General features: G+C 44.6%; 1 protein-coding gene and 1 long non-coding RNA gene across 7 annotated transcripts in view; one reads left to right on the top strand and one right to left on the bottom strand.

The window, feature by feature from the left end:
• LOC120879070 (syntabulin-like) overlaps nucleotides 1-18083 on the bottom strand; it is an 86106-nt gene that overhangs the window by 19746 nt on the left and 48277 nt on the right. The window lies entirely within an intron of this gene.
• Nucleotides 6473-8819, top strand: LOC120879072. Its single transcript, XR_005724700.1, has 2 exons — nucleotides 6473-8066; nucleotides 8612-8819. It is a non-coding gene; the product is annotated as an uncharacterized LOC120879072 (long non-coding RNA).

Here is an 18083-nt window from a genome sequence, read left to right as displayed (position 1 = left end):
CCACAAAACAATCAGATTAATTCAGATTGGCCACCTATATCTCCACCTCAAACACAATCAGCAAATTAAAAAAAACACACATATAAAAACCCAGACCCCTATCAATTCATCTTCCCATCCCCCATCCCCACACACAGTTACACAGATCTTCTATTTAAGGATCTCCAGGGAAGGGAGAGGAGCAGTTTTCACTAAGGCCAAGTAGCACTATTAAGAAGCAGCTGGAGCAGTGGACATGTGTAATTACAGATGAAGCTACTCCAAGTCTATTTAGTAGCACTGACTCTTAGCTGCAGAGCTTAGCAATGGGGGCCCAGCCAAGGAATCCAAAAAATGCTTCACCCCCGAAAGAGGATTTTTGTTTTACTTATTGCAAACTAATCCCAAAACTTCCATAGGTATTTATGTCAGAAAGGGAATATCTGATCTAAAGATCAACAGATTGATTGAAATATACCACTAAATATGTTATAAATATTTTCCTTCAGTTTATTATTTGTCTTTGAGTCTACTGTATTGTTATGTACTTACATTTTGTTTATAGTTATGTATTTAGATTTATCAATACAAAATTATTCACTTCTACATACTTTAAATTTGAACTTCTATTTATAAATGTTTATATATGCTTTTAAATGTATGGTACTTCCATATGAACATCAATCAGAATGAAGATAAATCTTTTCTGAGATTATGATAAAATGGAAATGGTATTTACAACCTTTCAGGAAGACATGATCTGATATTTCTTGCATATCAGATCATGTCTGATGTAGAAGTGAATAATTTTGTATTGATAAATCTAAATACATAACTATAAACATAAATCTAATTACATAAAAGTAAAATAGTAGAGTCAATGACAAATAATAAACTGAATGAAAATATTTATAACATATTTATAGATAAAAGGCTAATTTCTTTAACTTACCTAAAGCTCAAACAAATTAGAAAAAAAAAGAGAAAAAAAAAGAACAGAAAAATGGGCAAAGGACATGAACAGTCAGATGGCAGACAAAGAGAGAAAAACAACCTATATACCTGAAATGCCATACAATCTCACTTATAAAATTAAAAATGGAAATGAAAAGATTTTTTTCAACAGATTAGTAAAAAAAAAAAAGTCAGAGTTTGCTAACACTGGTTCTGCTAAGGGTTTGGGGGAAAAACACTAGTGTGAATTGGTGCAATGTGTATAAAAAAGAAAACTGTACTCCTGGGAACTTATCCTGCACAGAAGCATCCAAAAAGACAAGTGAATTGTCCATTAGTATTGACAGCTTAAGTCGGGCAGCACAGCAAACTAAATGGATACTCTACAATCATGAAAAGGGGTGACATGCACCTGTGTGCGCTGAGATGGAAAGACCTCTTACTTCACCAGGAAAGCAAGTTACAGAAGAGCGGATGTGGCATTCTTGCTTCTCTGTAAATAAATCTTTAAATCATAAACTGCTACATGTACAGAACATTTTTCTTGGGGAACAAAAAGAGATCTGGTAATAATGGTTTCCTTTGAAAATAGGACAATGAGGATTTAAAGAGACTCTTATTTTCATTTTATAACTTCCTGAGCCATCCGGCTTTTTTCTAACCAAGTGTATGTATTATCCTTGCTATAAAAATTATAAGTAGGGGAATAGTACAATTATGGGAAATTGATTTTTTCCTTGAAAGTCTAAGACTTTAAAAGAAAATCATCATATAATAAAAGTAATCACACCATATAATGCAGTATTATGAGGGTTTGGAAGTCAAGCCACTTGGGTTTGAATTACGGCTCTTCTGTTAACTCTGTGGAGCCTCAAGCAAGTTGTTTACCCTCTCTCTGCCTCAGTTTCCTCATCTGTAAAACAGGGATGAAAATATTAAGAGTAGGTAGTGCTAAGGGACTGTGGGGGTTAGGTGAAACATGAAAAGAAATGAAGACAGTGCCTGGCAAAAGCTATTATTATTTCTAAGTAGAATTATTATTTCTAGCTAGAATTATTTCTAACTAGAATTACTGGTACAGTGGCTTGAGGGCTGGAAGAGGGATTTTTCAGGCATTGTTCCCTTAAAAAACCCCACAACAGGAAATGCTTTATCTCGAGTCAGGCATTTTTATAGTCACTCTTTACAAATGGTGGTCTTCCCTCAGTGGAGAGCATGTTTCTATTTTTAACTGTATGTGTGTACGTGTGTGTGTACACAATAGAGTATGTAATAAAGATCCACAGTCCTGAGCTTCCCTGGTGGGCCAGTGGTTAAGAATCTGCCTCGAAATGCAAGGGACACTGGTTCGATCCCTGGTCTAGGAAGATCCTGCATGCCGAGAAGCAGCTAAGTCAGTGCGTCACAACTATTGAGCCTGTGCTCCAGAGCCCATGCGCCACAGCAGCTGAAGCCCGGACCCCTGGAGCCTGTGCTCTGTAACAAAAGAAGCCACACAATGAGAACTCTGCGCCCTGCAACGAGGAGTAGATCCCGCTCATTACAACTAGAGAAAAGGCCCACACAGCAACGAAGACCCAGCACAGCCAGAAATAAATAAATAAATAAATCAGATTGTATTAAAACAACATCCATGGTCCTAAAACAAACTCCACATGGACGGCCTCCAAAAATCTCTAGAGTTGCTCCTGCATTAGAAGCCTACTTTCAGAAAAGCCCAGGGAAAATGCCCACACCTTTACAACAGCTCAAGTCTTGGCAAAGGCCAGTCCCCTGAGAAAGGGAGGGAGGGAGAACGGGAGAGGAGGCATAGAGGGCCAACAGGTCAAGGATACCAACCCTCAGGTTCGCTCCTTTATCTTGGCCTGGCTCAGCTACCTGTATTTGGCAGAAATACAATCTACCTGCCAACCAAGAAAAGTAGATGGAAGAAATGATAAGCAAAGAGCAGAGAATCAATAAACTTCCTGAAGGGAAGAGAAAGTGAACATTTCTGACCAGGGCAAAAAGCTTATTAATCTCCCACAGGGCCTGAGGATATAACTAGCATCCTCTACCTCACCCCCAAGGAAAATTAAGACTCTGCATTGGTTAACCTCAGCAGAGTACAGGGCAGGAGCATGGGTCCGTTTGGATTCGTGAACAATCCTCCAAGTTCCCTGGGCCTCTTATCTTCATTACCAATAAATAAATGTGATCCTGCCGATTTGTCAGTGATGGCCAAGAGGTGAATGATAGAGATCAATCAGTTCAACCTAAGGCCAATCAGATGCCTCTGGGGTCCTCTGATACCACTGCCATGCACAACTCAGCATCTCCAGAAGGGGGCGCCAGCCTGAAAGTTCACACACCAACAAGCTCTACCCAAAGAAGGCTCTGCAAAGCCTGGCTCCACCTCTCACTAGCCATGTGTTCTTGGCCAAGTGTTTTTAACCTCCGTAAACCTTAGTTTCCTTATTTATTTATGGAGTAAATCTGTGTGTCTGTGTGTATGTATATGGGCTTCATAGGTAGCTCTAGGGGTAAAGAATCTAAATGTAGGATGTGACGTAACAGACTAGGGCTCGAGGCCTGGGTTGGAAAGATCCCAATCCTGGGTTGGAAAGAAGTGGGTACGGCTACCCACTCCAGTATTCTTGCCCGGAGAATCCCATGAACAGAGGAGCCTGGCAAGCTACAAGCCATACTGCAAAGACTCTGACATGATTGAAGTGCCTTAGCAGGTAGGAAGCATATATATATGTAAAACATCTGTTGACTCATCAAAAAAGCAAAAGAGTGCCAGAAAAACATCTACTTCTGCTTTATTGACTATGCCAAAGCCTTTGACTGTGTGGATCACAACAAACTGTGGAAAATTCTTCAAGAGATGGGAATACCAGACCGCCTGACCTGCCTCCTGAGAAATCTATATGCAGGTCACGAAGCAACAGTTAGAACTGGGCATAGAACGATGGACTGGTTTCAAATAGGGAAAGCAGTACGTCAAGGCTATATATTGTCACCCTGCTTATTTAACTTATATGCAGAGTATATCATGTGGAACGTGGGGCTGAATGAAGCACAAACTGGAAATCAAAATTGCCGGAAGAAATATCAATAACCTCAGATATGCAGATATGCCACCCTTATGGCAGAAAGTGAAGAAGAACTAAAAAGCCTCTTAATGAAACTGAAAGAGGAGAGTGAAAAAGTTGGCTTAGAACTCAACATTCAGAGAACTAAGATCATGGCATCTGGTCCCATCACTTCATGGCAAATAGATGGGGAAACAATGGAAACAGGTGAGAGACTTTATTTTATTGGGCTTCAAAATCACTGCAGATGGTGACTGCAGCCATGAAATTAAAAGATGATTGCTCCTTGGAAGAAAAGTTATGACCAGCCTAGAGAGCATATTAATAAGCAGAGACATTACTTTACCAACAAAGGTCCATCTAGTCAAAGCTATGGTTTTTTCAGTAGTCATATATGGATGTGAAAGTTGGACTATAAAGTTGAGCACTGAAAAATTGATGCTTTTGAACTGTGGTGTTGGAGAAGACTCTTGAGAGTCCCTTAGACTGCAGGAGATCCAACCAGTCCATCTTAAAGGAAATCAGTCCTGAATATTCATTGGAAGGACTGATGCTGAAGCTGAAACTCTAATACTTTGGCCACCTGATGCGAAGAACTGACTCATTTGAAAAGACACTGATGCTGGGAAAGATTGAAGCTAGGAGAAGGGGACAACAGAGGATGAGATGGTTGGATGGCATCACCGATGAGATGGATGTGAGTTTGAGTAAGCTCCAGGAGCTGCTGATGGACAGGGAAGCCTGGCAAGCTGCAGTCCATGGGGTCGTGAAGAGTCGAGCATGACTGAGCGACTGAACTGAACTGAACTGATATATATATATATATATACACACATATATTTAAGGTTAACTTATTGTTTAATAAAAATGTATTGAGCATCTGCTGTGTGCCATGTGTCAGGCCCTGCTCTAGGTGGGTGATTTCTACCTTGTAGAGCTGTGGTGAAGTTGAAATGAATAGGAAGTGAAATGCATGGTAAGTGCTTGGCATGCTCATAAATATTAATCTGATAATAATTATTAATAATGCAATGGTTTCTAAAACTTACTGTGTATAAGCGTCACCTGGGAAGTGGAGATTTCTGGGCAACACTCATAGAAATTCCTTTCGAAGGCTGGGAAGGGGGGGCGTGACCCAGGAATCAGCATTTTAAGTAATTACCATAGATGATTGTGCAGCAGACGGTTATGGACCACACTGTGAGGAGGAGAGCTCCAAAGATACAGAGTGCAGGGAATCTCTTTCCAGTCTGGTCCAACTCAAGAGCTTTCTTCCATGGCCAGTGGAAGGCGAGTGATCAGAAGTTAAGAGGGCTTCGCTCGACAACAAGGCACACAGGAGAGAGGAGTGTAACTTACAGAGTGATCTCTGCCCTCGCAGCCCTCCAGAAGCACGTTCCTGGGCTAGGTGCCTTCTCAGAGGATTGGACGGAAAGGGAGAACATATAGAAGGTACCAGTTCCAGCCAAGCTCCTGTGCACACATGTCGGTTTATAAAGCCAGTAGTACACTTAGCAGTTTATTCATGGTTTGAAGTCCTCATAATCCAGTTTTAAAGAGGAAGGGCTGAGCACTTTGGACTTGGGGGTATCAGCAATCATCCAACATTGATTCAGCTTACAGCTCAGCCAGCTCTCCACTGGGTAACCTCTGGTAGGCTCGAGTTGTCCCTGGCTGACATGCCAAGTGAAACCAAGGAACCACACGTGTGCAGAGCCTCCCACATTGAACCAGTGTCTGGCACAGGCCCTTAAGAAGAGGGGCTTGAAGGGCAACCCTCAGCCACACAGTCTTCCGCTAAACAGGTCTGGGAAGGGTGGCCTCCCACGATGGCTGTAAACTTCATCCACACTGATTATCTTGCGGGCCTGGTAATAACATGAGCCAATCCTCCTTGCAGAATTTTTCACTCTTACATGTTCCTCATCTTTGACTTGTCAAGTTTATTCAACTGGGTTGCTGCCACTTAGGGAAAAAAACCAGCTGGTGAGCCGGCTGCTTCTATTTAAGGAGACATGTTTATCCAGCGTTTACCAAAATGAGGTGCCTGCCCTCTGTGTCTGGCAGGAAAACCTAGATCAGAGAAAAAGCAGTACTCAAGGTGGCAGTGGTGGGTTCGGAGCAGGGATGTCACTGTGGAGACAGCTGATGGGGAGGAAGGGGGTGGTGAAGGGGTTGGGGGAGAACTGGGGACTGACGTGTCACTAAGACTACAAAGGCAGAGCAGGGCTCCGATTCTTGTCTGGGACTGCAGGATATAAGGAGGAAGGATTAGGGATGGGTCTTGTTCAAAGTCCCCCGACTTTCCACGCTTAGTGAGGCCCTGCTCTCTGCAAGCAGTTCGAGACCATCAATGGAACAAAATCACCCACTTGCTAAGGAAGATGACATAATTTATAATTTGTTGCAGAGACATACAGCTGGGTTCTAAAACAGCATTTCTTTCTTTCTTTCTAAACCTCCTTAAGCACAGTTTCTAAAATAGACTCCAAGACCGAACAGTCTCGATTGCCTCCCGGCATCTTCACCACGGTCACTGCCTCATGACCCGGGGCTCGCAGATCGGTGTGCGCTCTCGGCTCCTGGAGGGCCGCCGCCCAGCATCCGCAGGGAAGCCGCGCCTCACACTGCTGCGCTCTCCTGACTTTCGGAGCAGCCCCGACCTTCCTCTTCACTGCACTGAATCCATCTGCCTCCAACTACATCACTGGATCTTGCCAGCACTTGGCCTTGCTCCACTTCGAATATTTCGACATCCTCTCACCTGGATGTCTTCAGGATAAATTCCTGAAGAATTTATCCTCTCTCTCTCTCTCTAGCATTTCAATCCCCATGAAGTTGTTTCTCTTCACTTTTTATGCGGTAGTAGAGTTCAGTAGCCTCTGTTACTAGCTGTGTGACCTTGGGAATGGCACTCGGCCTCTCTGCGCCTTCTATGGGCAGAGAATGCTAACGGCAGCTCTCTTACAGAGTTGTTCTAAGGGTTATATAAACTAGTATAGGTAAAGCCTGTAGAAAGTAGGGCCTGGTGCTTGGTAAGAACTTAAAAATACTGCTATTATTTTGATTTTTCTTCTCACGATCTCCCTCTCTGAATCATATCTGAGTCTCAATACACGATGGGCCCAGTCGGAGAGGACTTGGAGCACGGAGCAGGAGTGAGGTGAGGAGCACAGAGCAGGAGTGGGGTGGGGAGCACAAATCGGGAGCAGGGTGGGGAGCACAGAGTGGGGGTGAGGAGCACAAAGCAGGAGCGGGGTGAGGAGCACTGAGCGGGAGCGGGGTGGGGAGCACAGAGCGGGAGTGAGGCGGGGAGCACAAAGCAGGAGCGAGGTAAGGAGCACAAAGCAGGAGTGGGGTGGGGAGCACAAAGCAGGAGCCGGGTGAGGAGCACAGAGCAGGAACGGGATGGGGAGCACAGAGCGGGAGTAGGGTGGGGAGCACAGACCAGGAGCGAGGTGAGGCTGTAGTGTAGGGTGTGGTCATGAGTAAGGATTCAAAACAAGCAAGAAAATAAACAGAAGATTCTCCCAGAGGATGGTAAAGATTCTGCCTCCTCCCTTTAGATTCTAAATTGAGTAAATCCTCAGACCTGGGATGTATGGACTGAATCTTCCAATTTCACAGGAAAGCCTCAAGCACACTAAACAACAGAGAGCTAACCATCGAGCCTTCTCGCAGGGTCGGGGGTCACAAACACACACTCAGGATAGAGCATCTCCACGAGGGCGAGATCTGGTCAGTTCCTTTGCGCACCTAGCAAGTGTCATTTTGAGATGCTGAACCTGTTTCTTCAGAAAGAGGCAAACTTCTCAGGACGGAGATATATTAGGCGCTAAGAGGTCAACAAAGGAGAACACCGTTCCCTACTGGAAGGATTACGATTCCAGGAGATGCTCAGTGAACCAGCGAGCTCTGGAAACTATTCCCGAGTATCCGAGACTGGGACAGGAGGGACTGGGAGAAGGGTGTCCGGTGCGGCAGGAGGAGACAGCAGCGCTGCGGTGGGAGCAGAAGCAGCATCAGAACGAGGCCAGCAAGGCAGTTTAGACCCAGGTGAGTTCAAAATCCTTCTAAGACACAGCCCCAAAGTTTGGTTGGATGCAGATCTTTCCATTTCTAGAACTCCGATCCTTGCTTCTCTGAGAAAACACGGAAATGTGACCTTTCTCAGGCAGGTGGATAGGAAAGAAAAGGAAACATCTATGCTTTTCCTACTCCAGGGACACGGTAGCCTTTAGTTTTGTCTGAAGTGACTCTACTGACAATCTTCGATGATCTACTGATCTCACCCCTCCTTAGTGACCCCCGTTGATAAGCTGCACCGACTGAGACAAGGTGACAGGCAGTGGTCAAGACTTGAGGTTTCAGTGCTGAGTGGACCCAAGCCTGGGCCTTCAGAGTGGGGCTGCGATATTTTCTCTGAAACCCAGAAAGCTATTTTCCCACTGCTGTCCGCATTGAAATACGAGTCTCAGAGGCACAGAACTGGATTAATCAAATTCCTTGGTTCTTGACACATACTCCTCTTTGACTCATGCAAGACTACCTTTATTTTTATTTTCTAACTGGTTTCTTTATGTTTTTGTTTATTTCTTCAGTTAATATTATAATAAATGACGAAACCACCCTCATCACAAACACTAGATGGTCGACACCAACTTACATCTGCTTCTTCTTCCTATCACCCGTTCACCATTTCCTGGTTTTCATTTTTACAAAGAGCGATCACATCTATTTGAATTTCCAAATGGCAATTTTTTTTTCTTGTTTCATCTTTCACTTTTTAATAAACAGGTTATCATGATATGTATAGTATTTGGGAAAATCTTCACTCAAAATTATGTTGCTAAAATACTCCATCTAGTTATAGTACATTCATTTGACAACCGTATAATAGTCCGCTGTCTGACTTATCCCATAATTTAGGTCTTAATTCTTCTGATGATGAGAAAATTAGATCGGTTAATTCCAGCTACTCATCTAGCTAGGTTTTCCATTCTGATAAAGCATCCACTTGCATTTCCAGAGGCTCAAATCCTCCAAAGAAAACTATCAACTCAGTAAATCTACTTCTATGTTATATATTCCATGGACAAAAGAAAATGCTCTGTGGGACACTTGTGCTTACACATTTGTCATTATATCTCTTCCCTCTCATTGTTACGAAGAATCATAAAACTAGACTCTGCTTTACCCTGTCCCAATTTTAGGATCCAACATGCCCAAGGCGATCCTTTCTAGCGTCATTCTGAGTAACCCTAAAATCTCAAGAATCACCTGATGTCCTACTGGGTTTAGCTTAGGTCTCTCCATGACCTCGCCCTTTAACTTAGACAACGAGACCAGTCCATGAATGTGAGAAACCAACCCAGAGTTTACTGGACTGTGCATACAACCTCATAGAGGGAGAAAGCCCTTGCCCCTCAAAGGGCAGAGGAGGGGGACATGTAATGGCTTAACACAGCCCAGAACTTAATAGTTAAGTACCTAGTTTTAAGACAAAACGCTGGGTTTGCATCACAGGTGAAGTTCTGAATATGTAAGTGAAGTGATGTCTTTCAGTCATGGCCGCCTCTTTGAGACGCCATGGACTGTAGCCTACTAGGCTCCTCCATTCATGGGATTGTCCAGGAAAGAGTACTGAAGGAGTTCTTCCTTCTCCATCTGAATGCATAGCTGAGTCTTAAATCAGGCCCCACTGCTTTAGAGAAGGGAGAGCTACTATATAAAAGTCTCTACATTAGAAAGCAACTACCCTGCTCTAGAAATGTTAAAACCGAAGTAAAGATGACCATCTTCTGATTTCCATCTAAGCATCTACATGCTAGAGCTGACATTCTGTTGCTTTAGAACATCTTTGTGAATTTAAATAATTAGGTTGGTGAAACAGGTCTGGTGATTATAGGGTAGACTTTAAACCGTCGTCTGCCCCTAAAGTCACCAACCGTCTTCCCATTCCTCTAAGACGGTGGTTTTCACAGTGTGGTTCCAAACCAGCAGCAGCAGCGTCACCTGGGAACTTACCAGATTCTCAGGCCCCACCCCAGACCTACGGAGTCAGCAGCTCAGAGGCAGGGGTGCGTGCTCAGTCGCTTCAGTCGTGTCCAACTCTTTGCGACCACATGGACCATAGCCAACCAGGCTCCACTGTTCATGGGATTCTCCAGGTAAGAATACTGGAGGGGGTTGCTGTGCCCTCCTCCCAGGGATCTTCCCGACCCAGGGATCGAACCCATGTCTCCTGTGTCTTTTCCATTGCAGGCAGACTCTTCACTTGCTGAGCCACCTGGGAAGCCCGTATTTTAACAAGCCCTTCAGGTCTCTGAACACTAAACTTGGGAATTGTTCTAATACACGCTCTGGCTGAGATCACATATATCGGCTTCCCGGAAGGCTGCCTCTGAGAAACAGAGCAGCAGGCTTGCCTCTGATTTGAAATAGAGCTACACACCACAGCATACATTTGGGGAATAACTTCTTACATATTTCACACTCAAAATGAGTCAATTTCTGAGTTTACTTGGCATAATACTGAGTGTTACTAACTGTGCTTCATGTAACTGATAGTACGTGTTTAATATTTGTGGTTAAAAGCAGAGTCTAGCACTGGTGGGTTCTGAGAGAAGATATCTGATCTTTCATTTAATGCCAGTGTGACCTTCAGTTCAGTTCAGTTCAGTTCTGTTCAGTCGCTTAGTTGTGTCTGACTCTTTGTAACCCCATGAATCGCAGCACGCCAGGCCTCCCTGCCCATCACCAACTCCTGGAGTTCACTCAGACTCACGTCCATCGAGTCAGTGATGCCATCTAGCCGTCTCATCCTTGGTCGTCCCCTTCTCCTCCTGCCCCCAATCCCTCCCAGCATCAGAGTCTTTTCCAATGAGTGACCTTGGTGATTGATTAATCTCTTTACAACTCAGTTTCCTCACTCTAAAAAGGGATCCCATGCTGGTTGTATGGGACTGTTTTAAGGGTTCAGTGACATAATGGGTACTGTGATAAGTGCATTAATACTACTATTCATGTATTAGTATTCAGCATTATTGCTTATTGGCTGACTTAACCCCATGTTTGGTATGTATTGCTAAATATTAAGTTTCTCAAAGCATTCTTGCATATGGACTCCATAAATGTGTTTTTCTAAAGTACCAGGACTTAAATAAGAAGGTGAAGACTTTATTACATGATGAAACTCTAATTCAAGTGGTGAGTTTATTACATATCTCAGTAATGATTAGAAATGGCCTATTATGTTCACATGCTGTCAATGTGCTATACACATATTCTCATTTAATACATATCAAGTCTATGAGACAGGTACAATTTTACTCCCATTTTACAGATGACAGAAGGAGAGAACAGGTAACTTGCTCAAGATTACACAGCTTGTATATAGTGAAGCTGGGATTTGAAGGTGGACATTTAACCTTGAGAAATACCACAATAATGCGCATCAAAATATGCCCCAAACACTAAGAATGCATACCTGCACTAAGAGCTGGGAGATTTTATTTTCCTCCTAAGTGGTTGCTGGCTTGCTCAAGCAAAGGGCTTGCTGAAACCTTTGAAAATTCATTTACAAACCATCTGCTGTAGGAGTCTTAATAAGATTATCACCCTCTGTTCTGCCTCTCTTGTTTTAGTCACTAAGTCATGTCTGGCTTTGCGACTCCATGAACTGTAGCCCACCATGCTCCTCTGTCCATGGGATTTCCCAGGCAAGAATAATGAAGTGGGTTGCCATTTGCTCCTCCGGGAATCTTCCCAACTCAGGGGTCAAACCCGTGTCTCCTGCATTTGCAGGTGGATTCCTTACCACCGACCCACCTGGGAAGCCCTGCATCCCTTACCAGAGAGCAAACAATTAGTGAACACAGACCGCACTAGCCAGGAGACAGCTCTTTTAAAATGTTTTTAGCACCTGAACTCATCAGACTGAGCCATTCACCTATTCTCAACAAAAATAATAGGACTGGGGCTTCCCTGATGGTGCAGTGGTAAAGCATCTGCCTGCCAATGCAGGAGACACGGGTTCCAGCCTTGATTCAGGAAGACCCCACAAGGCCACAGAGCAGCTAAGCCTGTGAGCCACAGCTATGGAGCCTGTGCCTTAGCGCCTGGGACTGCAGTAACTCAAAGGGCCGCAACTACCGAAGCCCCGGCACCCTAGAGCCTGTGCTCCACAAGAGAAGCCCCTGCAGTGAGAGGCCTGCTCATGGCAGCCAGAGCAAAAGCCGGCGCAGCAAGAAAGGCCCAGCATGGCCAAAAATAAATAATCAAATGCATACATTTTAAAAAATAGGATTGACACTTCATTCTTAAGTGAGAAGTTAACTATCATGGATACGCTTAAGAGACTGCCAGTTTAAAACCTCTCATAGAGAGGGGCTTTTGACGGTGTGGTCTGAGGCCCGTCTGCATCAGTGTCACCTGGACACTTGCTGAAAACACAGATTCTTGACTCACATCCCAAATCTGCCCACTGACATTTCCTCAAGTCATTCCCATAGCACACATTTTTACAAATGCCCAGGCGATCTTTTATGCATGCTAAAGTCTGAGAACCACTACAGTAAATGACTCTGGTTTTCAGTATTTAACTATAGATTACAGCCATCTACTCGAATCTGTCTGTAGTAACTTCCGTGATCTGTCTGCTTCTTCCCATCATGAATGCTCCATCCCAGGCCACGATCATTTCTTGCCAGAATTATGACACCACCACCCACTGTAATCCAGCTGCTTGTCGTGGCCCCGAGCACTCTATCTTCCAGGCTGCTCCAGAGCATAAATCTCATTAGGTGATTCCCCTGTTGAAACCCTTAATGGTGCTCGTGTCCTGAAGATAAAGTCCAATGCATAATCTACAAGCCGTCCACAGAATCTGTCCCAACTGCCACAACTGCACCGCGGTTGGTGCAACCATCGACATTTCTGGAAGTCAGCACAACCATCTCTGGACTCCCAGTTTTCACAAAAGCTGTTCCCTCCACCTGGAAGGACGATTTTTCTTTCCCTCTGGGCCTGGCTAACTACTACCTGTTCTTCAGGTTTCAGCTTAGCCTTAACCTTTAACTTCTTCAGGAAGGAGATCAGAAGCCCTTCCTTTATGCTCTCACCCCACCCAGGATTTTAATGAGCATTCATTTCATTGCACTGCAACCGTCTGTAATTTCCCAGCCCATTGTCAGCTCCTTGAGGGCTCCTTTATGACTGCACCCGTGTCTAATGCAGCACTGAATACACATTAGCTGCTATGGCCTTGAAAGATTTCATAACACTGAAACTTCCTCCATACTCAGTATTCAGCAAGGGCGCCTGGAAAGGCTCTCGACTGAGTTACCTTCCTCTTTCTCTCCTTTCATTTTGGGTTGACAGCCTGTTGTTCTTTACAGTTAGGATAAATATTCCCTCCAATCCTACCTACCAATAGGGCTTCCCAGGTGGTGGCAGTGGTAAAGAATCCACCTGCAATGCAGGAGATGTGGGTTTGATCCCTGGGTCGGGAAAATCCCCTGGAAGAGAGCATGACAACCAACTTCAGTATTCTTGCCTGGAGAATCCCATGGACAGAGAAGCCTGGTGGGCTATGGTCTATAGGGTTGCATAGCATCAGATACCACTGAAGTAACTGAGTACACACGCATGCCTACCTACCCATGTGCCTAAATTTCTTAAAATTCAAGTTTTCAGCCCCAAATTTAGCATGCAAAAACCATGCTGTTAGCATGCAAAAACCGTGCCGTTTGGGAAGACCTCTGTCTTGTTCATCACTGTATCCCCCAAAACTAAACACTGTACCTGACAGAGGAGACTTGGAAGAATATTTACTGAATGAAGGAAGGTACTAAAAGAACTTACAGATATGATTGTGGAAATACCTCCAATTTTGGGGAAATCAGAAAGGAAGAGACGTAGGTGGTTGGTGATGAACGAAAAGTACAGAGGTTGCCAAAGCAGAGAAAAGATAAATCCTGGAAATCACAAACTGCTACATTTGGTGTTGATCTCCAGTAAAACTGTAGGCAGGGTCCCTTCATAAAGTAAGTAGAAGCCAGAAAGAGAAGTCATATGACTATAGTCATAAAAAAAGTTTCATTCTTTTCCTGACAGAGTTATGATTTGGGGCGGCCACATAAATGGGTTACCTGGAATTCAGCAGGCAATTAGTCACAGCACTTCAGAAAGTCTTAAGAACAAGGCTGCCATGGGAGCTGGATGACAGCACAGTTCAGGACCCAAAGGATGTTGACTAATGGATTGCCTGCCAACCTCGAGGGAAATCTCTAGTAACATGTCACCTGGCTTTGTATCTGCCCTTATCCTATTTAACATGCTTTATTAATGACACAGATGAAAGCATGGACAACCTGGTACTGATGGCAGCCTAGAGATTACACAGACCTAAGGGATAACTAATACAACAGATGACGGAGTCAGACACGAACGTTACTAACCGCTGTGTACTAAAAGCCTTCTTCACCTACCTCTGATATTTTCTTGAATCTGCAGACATTTGTTCTAAAGACATACAAGGTGTAAAAGAAGAAACTGAGGTTCTGAGTGGTGATGGAACTTGCTCCAAGTCACGGAGCTGGTAACAGCAGAGCTGGTCAGTCTGACTCCAGAGTTGGCTTTCTTCTTTGTCCACGCTGCTTGGGACCTTGTCTTCAGAATTCACAATGATCTAAGAACTGGAGACCAAAGTGATAGCATTCAACTCAAATGTGTGTTGAGCTGTGCACAGGCACTCGGGGGAGGAAACAAGGAGAAGTATGGTTCCAGGGCTCAAGGCTATTCTCAGGAGGAGTCGAGCTTCAAAGACAACTAGGAGATGAGAGGACATGCTGAGTGCAAGACAGAGAGAGGGCATTAGGGGACCACAGAGGAGGAAGAAATCCTCTCGGCTGTGAGCAGAAGAGGGCAGGGACAATGTCAAGGGAGAGATGCCTTGAGCAGTCAGGAGAACATGATCAAGTGCTGGGGGTACAGAAGGGAGCAGACTTTCGGTGAAGGGGGTGGTATGAACTGAAACCCACAGGAAGGAAAACACAGGGCATATTTAGAATATATTGAACCCCTTCTTTGGCTGGGATATAGTGATCAGATGAGAAAATGCAGCCACAAAGGTGAGTTGAAGAGAGTTGAAGAATGTAAAGCTACGCGAAGGGCCTATGCTGGGAAAGATTGAAGGCAGAGGATGAGATGGTTGGATGGCATGACTGACTCAACGGATATGAGTTTGAGCAAACTCTGGGAGACAGTGAAGGACAGGGAAGCCTGGCATGCTGCAGAAAGTTGGACATGACTTAGTGACTGAACAACAACAAGGACCTTTACTCTGAAGGCAAGAGGGAGCCATGGCGAGTTTTGAACAGGGCCTTATTATGAACAGACTGATGTTTTATGGAGATCTTGCAGCAGCGAAATCTGCAGGAGGGACTGGAAGAGGGAAGGCCAGGCAGGTGACTGTTACAGTTCAGAGCTGGGCTGTATCTAAGGGGGAAAGAGCCCTGCCTACAGAGTTCCTCTCCACATAGCTCTTAGGTTCACAAAGTTAACTGCATAGATTCAAAATCATTTAAAACCCCAGTTGTATAAAAGGATTTAAAACAGGGAAAGCACAGAGCAAGTTAAATATTAAGAGACACCTCATCTTACATTGGGCTTCCCTGGTGGCTCAGATGGTAAAGAATTTGCCTGCAATGCAGAAGACCCAGGTTTGACCCCTGGGTTGGGAAGATCCCCTGGAAAAGGGAATGGAAACCCACTCCAGTATTTTTGCCTGGAGAATTATGTGGACAGAGGAGTCTGGTGGGCTACAGCCCATGGGATCGCAAAGAGTTGGACACAACTGAGTGACTAACACGTTCATGTTGATCTTATGTTACACACTTGACCGCAGTGCTACCCACACAAAAGAACAACTGAAATGACCATATGTATGTTTTCCACACAATCAAAGAGAGGAAAAGAAAAACAGTAATTATCTCTGCCAAACGAAAGGAAAAAATGTTTCTCATATGGCCCGAGGACTATGTGAAAAATTGAATTCTCTAATCAGTATGCATTGACCATGCTCCAAGATCAATGCTACCTTCACCACTGTGTAATATTTTCTGGAGAGTAGGCTGTAAGGGGGCTTCCCAGGTGGTGCAGTAGTAAAGAATCTACCTGTCAATGCAGGAGACCCGGGTTTGATCCCTGGGTCAGGAAGATCCCTTGGAGAAGGAAATGGCAACCCACTCTAGTATTCTTCCCTGGAAAATTCCATGGACAGAGGAGCCTGGCAGGCTATAGTCCATGGGGTCACAAAGAATCAGACATGACTGAGCAACTGAGCACGCAATCAATCTTTAATGCAAATATTTTGTATTTGCAAGCACAAATGTCAACAAAATAAAAACAAACAAGCTGGGTAAATTCTGGCAATTCTTGGCATCTGTACAGAGTGTTAGAACAAAAGCAAGCAAATGGAGCAATGAAAAGTCTCACGGGGTTTGTTTAAATTCAGACTTGTGTTCAAGAAACTAAAGTGAGAATCGGGGAGAGAGGGAAAAATGAAGTCACATGGAAATGTTTCTAGCGAGGATCTGGCAACACAAAAGAGGATATCTGGATGAGCGGAGGGACGGGCTAAGAGGAAAGCAGGTGTGAGGTAGGTGAACTAGCTCTTGCACTCTCACCCTGGGACACCTGATCAAGGCCAGCAGAGCCGGGCACCTCTGGGGAGGGGACTTCACCCAGACGCCATGCTCCCACTGCGTCTTCAGAGCTGGGTGCTCCCTGGGCAGAGGCCAGGCATTCTGCAAACAAGCTGAGCTCCCAGCAGCAAGCTCCAAAGGTCACTTCACCCCATTGTTTAACCCACTGAAAACTACTGAGACTCTCAAGCTTCTGAACGAAATGTTTTTGAATGTCCCTCTGAAAGCGTTCTCTGCTGGTTCTTGTGTGGTGCCTGGCATTTAAGAAGAATGAAGCTCTCTCACCACCAGATTATGCTCTGCACACAAATTATGCTCTGCATTTCCATGGATTTGTTTAATGGAACCTTCCCCAGGCTCTCAACTCAAAGTGATGTCTGGCACGAAGCACGCATTCCCCAGCCAACCCTTTGCTTGCCTGGCTCCTCTGCCCCACCCCCGGTTGCAAGTTAACTTTTAATTCAAGTGTACTCAGTGTTCCTTAGTCTCTCCACCTCTCTCCTCCCCATTCCACACTGTTCTAAGAAAAGCCACAATGGAATGGAAAGGCAAAGCAACTTATGACAAAAACATTAAGGCCACTCTCTTTAGGACCACTGGACAGTTGTTTGCATAGCAGTGAAATGAAGAGGATAAGTAGGAAGTTGTTTGTTGTTTAGTTGCTCAGTCGTGTCTGACTCTTTGCAACCCCATGGACTGTAGCCTGCCAGGCTCCTCTGTCCATGAGATTTCCCAGGCAAGAATACTGGAGTGGGTTGCCACTTCCTTCTCTAGGGGATCTTCCCGACTCAGGGATCCAACCCACGTCTCCTGCATTAGCAGGTGGATTCTTTACCACTGAGCCACCAGGGAAGCCCAAGTAGGAAGTCTCCCCAAACAATTAAACTGTATGTGACTCAGTTCTGTGACCTACATCCATAAGCATCCCAAAGGAACAAAACCAACAAGGCTCAAAAGGAACAAACTGACTAAAACTGAATTCCAGTATCTCCTTGGTATACAGCATCACAAAGGTATCTTCCAGGCTCTAGAAGGGCATGTCTATCTGTCCACAAACATCCAATGAGGACCTCTTAAGTTCTAGGCCCTGTGCGACTTAGGGAGAGCACAAAGGCAGATGGCTCCATGTTTACCTTTTACCCTTGGGCTCCAACATATTTGTAGGGGCAGATACCTAAGGTGGTAGAGATTATTTTTAAAATGAAAGGAACCGAGAAAACACATTTCAATGTAGTGGTTACCTCTGGGGAAAGGCCGAGGATGGGATCTGGAAGAGCCTGTAGGCAGCTTCAGTATGGTAATTCTTACAGGAGACGGCGGGTTACAGTGCCTGCTTTATTATTATCCTCTATAGCTTATATATGGG

Source organism: Oryx dammah, unplaced genomic scaffold (genome assembly GCF_014754425.2).
Source record: "Oryx dammah isolate SB20612 unplaced genomic scaffold, SCBI_Odam_1.1 HiC_scaffold_19, whole genome shotgun sequence".
Taxonomy (NCBI): domain Eukaryota; kingdom Metazoa; phylum Chordata; class Mammalia; order Artiodactyla; family Bovidae; genus Oryx; species Oryx dammah.
The sequence above is the reverse complement of the archived record's forward strand: the minus strand, read 5'-3'. Positions and strand labels throughout refer to the sequence as shown.